We start from the raw sequence: 6,638 nt of genomic DNA, 5'->3' as shown, positions 1-6,638 counted from the left end.
CCCAATGAAGGATTCTAACATAATAACATCTTAATATAAGATGATATCAAGTTGGTGATTGAAACCACCTTTTACAACTGTTCACTATAAACAAAGTAAAATTTCGTGTATTTATAACCTTTAAATTTTGCCCTTTTACTCAAAGGGGCCCTGTAAGCCAGCTTGGTGCCGGAAGCTATTTCCTTCATGCATTGACTCACCCTAGTTATCAGGTGTTCATAAGCCTTGCGTTTTCTTGTCTTGGTCTTATTGGTTGCCTTGAATTGGCCTGCCTTGGCCCTCATCGTGGTTTGTGTGGATGACATATATTTGGACTACATGCCAAATTAAAAATTATGCATAATATGGGCCGGGAAATATGAGCCGAACAACACTGTAGATCAAAACAAGGCCAAGAGTGCAGTTTTTTTTTATTTTTTTTGAGAAGGTAAGAAAAAATAAATAGTAGGAAGCCATCCTCACGAGGGGAAAAAGTTTAATACATTTATAGGAGTGTAGTTTAGATGATACGGAGTATTTATGTAGTCGACTTGTTGTACAAAGTAGTTTATTGTATCAAATAATATCAAATAAATATAAGAAGAAATCAGATCTCTATTCCAATGGTTATGTACTTCGATAATTGTTTGTTGAATTGAAATATACTGTAGACCTAACATATAGTCAGCAATGCGAGCAAATAAGCATCAACAGAGTAAGTTAAAGCAATGCTTTAAGTTTAACTAATCATATCGTATTTTATGAAATTCTACAATGTCATTCTTTAAAAAAGCACCATAATATATTAATGTATCTGATTGGCTCGTATTTAGCATTTTTATTTTCATTTTGAATTATTTTTAATGTCCATAATGTATTAAAATTGTATTTTTTATGTATTCTTTTTAATACATGTATCTTTTTAAAGAAATACACAATTATAAATAAAAAAACTATTTTTATAATATTAATTATATTTTTAAAATTATTTATATTTAAAAAGCTCAAAATTAAAATTATTCATCATGTTCTTCATTCATGGCATAGATTAGCCAACCATTTCCAAAATCGTTTTTAATTGTTGATAAAATCTTAAATTTAGACTGAAATCGGGATTAAAATCCGTAAATTAATTGTGTTTTTGTATTTCATTTTTTGCAAATTTTTTATTTTAGGTTTTTGTTCATAAAAAAAATCTAACAACAATCTCATTTTAAGTATTTGTTAAGGAAGAATCTCATAGGTGTTTTGCAATATCGCGGTGGCCAGCGGTATAGTGATTCAGGCTGAATGACAGGCGTTCTTTCAACTGTATAATTGGATAAGACAACCTTTTTTTTTTTTTTTTTTTTTTCTTTTCGAGCCCCCTCTGTTTGATCCATAAAAATCTAATGATTTGTTCGCGAACTTGTTTGTGGCTTAGGTAATGACCTAAACTATTTTAACTCATTACATAAGGAAAACAATGTTTTATATATAATATGTTTGTATTTAAGGCATTTACCTATGTTTACTTTGAGCATTACTTGAATAATATACAATGATATCAAGTTGGTGATAGAAAGCCATCTTTTACAACTCTTGACTATAAACATAGTAAAATTTCATGTATTATAACCTTTAAATTTAGGGAAATTTTGTGCAGAACTACCCTAAAGATAGGGTTATTTGTGAACAACTACCCGTTTTTTTTATTTGTTAAGAACTACCCATAAATTAAGAAAAGTTTGAGTAACACTACGTACCCATTAACGTTTTCCGTCCAAAAAACGTTAATGGGGTCCACTTTTTCACTTTTCCCACTTAATTAACTCCCCTAATTACCTTCTTTTTCTTCCCTAATTTAACTTCCCCTAGCTAAACCCTAGAAATTAAAACCCCCAAATTTAGACATCCTATAAATTACAATGGCCAATTAGACATCCTATTAACTACAATGGCCAATTAGTAATTACAATGCAATTGAATTAAATCTCAAAGTCAAAATAACTGAAATCTATACTAGAACTCAATTGAACCCCTAAACCCTAGAAATCAAAACCCCCAAATTTATTTGAACCCATATACCCTAATCCGAATCTCTAATTTACACCCTAATTATGTTAATTGCATTCAATTAAAACGTGTATACAAAATACAATAAACAATGAATTAAAAGGAAAGTGTGAAACATTACTTGAATAATTGAGAATTTGTGTTCCATTGATTGAGTATAATCTTTTGGATTTTTGAGTGACAATGGAGAGGAAGTTAATTAGGGAGGATATAGAAGGTAATTAGGAGAGTTAATTAAGTGAAAAAAGTGAAAAAGTGGGCCCAATAACGTCTTAATTGGACGGAAAACGTTAATGGGTAGTGCTACCCAAACGTTTTGTAACTTGTGGGTAGTTCTAAACAATTAAAAAAAAAAGGGTAGTTGCTCACAAATAATGACCCATATATTTAGGGTAGTTCTACACAAAGCCCCTGTACTCCAAGGGGCCCTGTAACCCAACTTGGTGCCCAAAACCATTTCCTTCATGCATTAACTCACCCTAGTTATCATGTGTTCAAATTACATAAACACCCTCTATTATCAATTGAAAATGACGTTTTTATCTAGAGCAGTCAAAAGTAAACCCGATCCGAAATATCGAATCAAACCCGATTATTAACCGACTCATCTGAACACGAAAAAATGGTGACCCAAACCCGACTTGATTCGACCTGAAACCAGCCCTAGACCCGAGTATGCAAGACCCGAACCCGAACATGAACTGACCTGGAGATGACTCGACCCAAATATAACCCGTAAATTATTGACCTAAACCAAACCCGATTTGAACCGAAATTGACCTAAACCCGTTTTAACCCGTCAAAATCCGAATTTAACCCGACTTGTTACTAACGTGACCTTAATTCAACCCGACCCGAATTTAACCTAACCTGTTACAAACCTGACCCGAAATCAACCCGACTTATTATTGACCTAACCCAAATTCAACCCGACTTATTATAGACCCGACCCGAATTTTACCAGACCTATTACTAACCCGACTTAAAAATTCAACCCGTTCTGTTACTAACCCGACTCGAAATCAACACGGCTTGTTATTCACCCGAGCAAAATTCAACCCAAATTGTTCCTGACCCGTTTTCAAATCACCTTAAATGCAATTTAGACCACCTTATTATTGTTGTTCAATCAAAGAATTTTGTCTTGGGAGACCAAGTCGGTCCAGGCTAGCAAAAGAAAGGAGCGTCAACCTCAAATTTAAGAGTTAAATATAGTACATATTTGTTTTATGGTCAAAGGAGATAATTATCTTCCTAAATTATAGATTATAGTTCCCTAATATATAGCCATATATATTATAGTCAAAGGAAACAATTAGATTGATAAAAAAGATAATTATCTATTTATAGTTAGTTGAACCCGAATATGACCTGACTTGGAAATGGCCCAACCTGATTGTAACCTGCAAATTATTGACTTGAACATAACCCGACTTGAATCCGAGAATGAACCGACTTAGAAATGACCCAACCTGATTATAACCCGCAAAATATTGACTTGAGCTGAATCCGACTTGAACCCGAGAATGACCCAACTTGAAAATGACCCGACCTAATTATAATCCGCAAATTATTGACTTGAACCGAACCCGACTCAAACCTGAGAATGACCCGACCTGATTCTAACCCGCAAATTATTGACTTGAATCCGAGAATGACCCTAACCCGTGAAAACCCGAATTAAACCTGACCTATTGTACGTTCACCCGACCCGAATGTAACCCGACCTGTTATTAACCCGACCTAAATCTGACCCAAACCCGATAAGAAGTATGACCCGACGTGACCTGACTCTAGCATGACCCAACCCAAACCCAACCCGCATAGGTTATGGAATTAATGTGAATTGACCCGACCCACTTTTACTTGACCCCAATCTGACCCGTTTACCCGAATTCACAGCTCTTCTTTTACCCCCTTAATAAAATTCAATTGTTTATGAAAATGATGAACCTCGGCAGTCCCCTCCCCAGTTGTCATGTGTTCAGATGCCTTGGTCTTGAACCCCCAATAATCTCTCAAGTATGTGCAATTTAACTTTTTAAGGATGAGGTAATTTTACGAATGAGCCAGTCATCGTGGTTTTTGTAGATGAACATATTTTGCATATGCCAAATTTATGCATATTATGCCAAAAAAGTGACAATGAACCGGAGTACTACAATGTTCCTCATGGTGCGCGAGGCCGAGAGCTAACTCTACTACCATAAAAGAATGAATTCCAAAGAACTCGATTTATTTTCCTACTTAGAATCAAATCTACATCCAAAATCAGTATACATCTATTCATTTTACAAAATGCAGAATCAAATACTACCAACCAAATTCGTTTCAGAATGTTTGGTTAAGCCGAAGTTTGATGAAATTATTTACGAATTAACAAAACAACCATACTTTTTAACCCCTCTTGATCTACTCATGCTTTTCAAGTTTCCCATACAAAAGGGCCTTCTTTTTAGTACCCTTAATACTTCTAACAATGATGCTACAACAGATGTTGTCTCTCATTTGTTTGAGAAGCTCAAACACTCACTTTCCCCATGCCCTTGTCCATTTTTACGCGTTATCGGGTCGTTTAAAGACGGAAAAATATCCCGAGGAGAACGCTTGTACGATCTCTATCGACTGTACCGAGGGCGGCCTTGGAGCGAGGCTCATTCGTGCAGCCGCCCTCGGCCTCACAGTATCAGATATTCTCTCCCCTACTGATGTTACTGCGGACGTGGTTTCGTCTTTTTTTGATCTAGGTGAAAATTGGAATAATTATTATGGTCATACAAGAGCTCTATTATCAATCCAGGTAACAGAACTCCTAGATGGTGTGTTCATTGGGTTTAGCATGAACCATTGTGTAGGAGATGGTACCACTTTTATCCATTTTATAAATATGTTGTCTGAAATATTTAATTTTGATAGTGATCTTGCTAGTGTAAAGGAGGTTATACAAATCTCACGTCCACCCATTTTTAATTATAAGCCGTGGAATGTTAATAAGCCCGATAACGAAGATGTTCTGGTCATTAAATTTCCGTATCTTAATTTTGATCAATATTTAGACGGTGATAATAATTATGAATCTGAACGATTAATTGAGAAAATCTTCCACTTCTCATTAACTTCGTTGGAAAGACTTAAGGCCGAGGCCAATCAACAAGGTGGGACAACACACAACAATATTATATCGTCTTTTCAAGCCTTAATCGCGCTTGTTTGGAGGTCCATAACGAAGGCTCGAAAGTTACCATTGGATCAACCAACTATATGTATCATACCTGTAAATGCTCGACCTCGACTTAACCCACCCATTTCGGATGACTACGTTGGGAACTTCATTAGTGGAGCTCATGGAGCTTGTAAGGTGGATCAGTTATTGGGCCATGATTTGGGCTGGGCTGCAATGAGTTTAAACAAATCAATTACGGCCCAAAATGAAGAACAAATACTTGGTTTTTTCAAAAGAGTTATTGATGACCCAAAAGTCACGGCTCCCTCTAAAGGAGTGGATCCTTTAAGAGGGAATAAGGTTTCGATTGGAGGGTCGTCGAGGTTTGATATGTATGGACCTCAATTTGGGCTGGGACGAGCTTTGGCTGCTCGCGTCGGGTTTGGAAAGGGTGAAGATGGAAGGGTTAATACAAACCCGGGATGTGAAGGACGAGGAGGAAGTATAGATTTAGAAATCTGTCTTAAACCTGAAGTTATGGCAGCCCTTGAAGCTAATGAGGAGTTCATGTGCTATGTAACTTCAACCTAGGAAACATACTTCTCTTTCGACTGTAATCGAGTCTTATTTCCTTGCAACATAGTGGCTGATGCTATGCCGTCTATCCTGTACATATCTTTAAAGTTTATTCAAATAGATGCAGAATATAGATGTCTTTTTATTCGTTTACTCGTATCTGATATGTACTCTACAGTCAGCCTCCAAGGCTCAATAATTCTTTTGTAATGAATAGCTTAATCGTTTGCTACGTACTTGAAAGATTAAATGTTCGATTCTTATTCCACTTTAATTTTAAATTTTTGTCTAGAAATAAATATTGACAAAGATCAACAAATCACACACTGAATATGCGAAGCACTTGCTAATAATTAGAATATTTTTAGCTCACTATTAAAGGACAAGAAATAAGCTGTAATTAGTAGAAACAAAAGGAGATTTCACTAGGACATGGCTTAACAGAATGATATGGTATGCTGGATTAAATTGATTGTATATGCAGATATAGAAGGGGATGTAACTAAGTAAACGGGTTTACGGTTCTAAAGTATTGCTTGTAACATAAACTCTAATATGAAAATTTTGTTCATTTAGATTTTTATACCTATTTAGTTAGTGAATTAGTGATTGTTTAAGAAAAAAATCCAAAGAGAAAAAACTTTTAGAGACTAAGGGCCTGTTCTGTTACGTTGAAATTCAGTTCAGTTCAGTTCAGTTCAGCTCAGCTCCTAATTTCCTTCTCTTATAAAATATTCAGTTCAGTTCAGTTCAGTTCAGCTCAGCTCAGCTCAGTTCAGTAGAGTTCAGTTCAGTTCAGCTGAGTTCAGTCAATGAGAACAGGCCCTAAGTATACATTTATTTTCTGGAATTTGTTCAAAGTGTT

General features: G+C 35.4%; 1 pseudogene; it reads left to right on the top strand.

Moving 5' to 3' along the window:
• Nucleotides 1-4,226: 4,226 nt before the first annotated feature.
• On the top strand, nt 4,227-5,932 carry LOC145560305 (uncharacterized; annotated as a pseudogene).
• The last annotated feature ends 706 nt before the right edge of the window (nt 5,933-6,638 follow it).

The sequence above is a fragment of the Chenopodium album genome, chromosome 9 (genome assembly GCF_948465745.1).
Source record: "Chenopodium album chromosome 9, dcCheAlbu1.1, whole genome shotgun sequence".
In the NCBI taxonomy this organism is placed as follows: domain Eukaryota; kingdom Viridiplantae; phylum Streptophyta; class Magnoliopsida; order Caryophyllales; family Amaranthaceae; genus Chenopodium; species Chenopodium album.
Note: the sequence above shows the minus strand (reverse complement) of the source record. Positions and strands in the feature narration are given on the sequence as shown.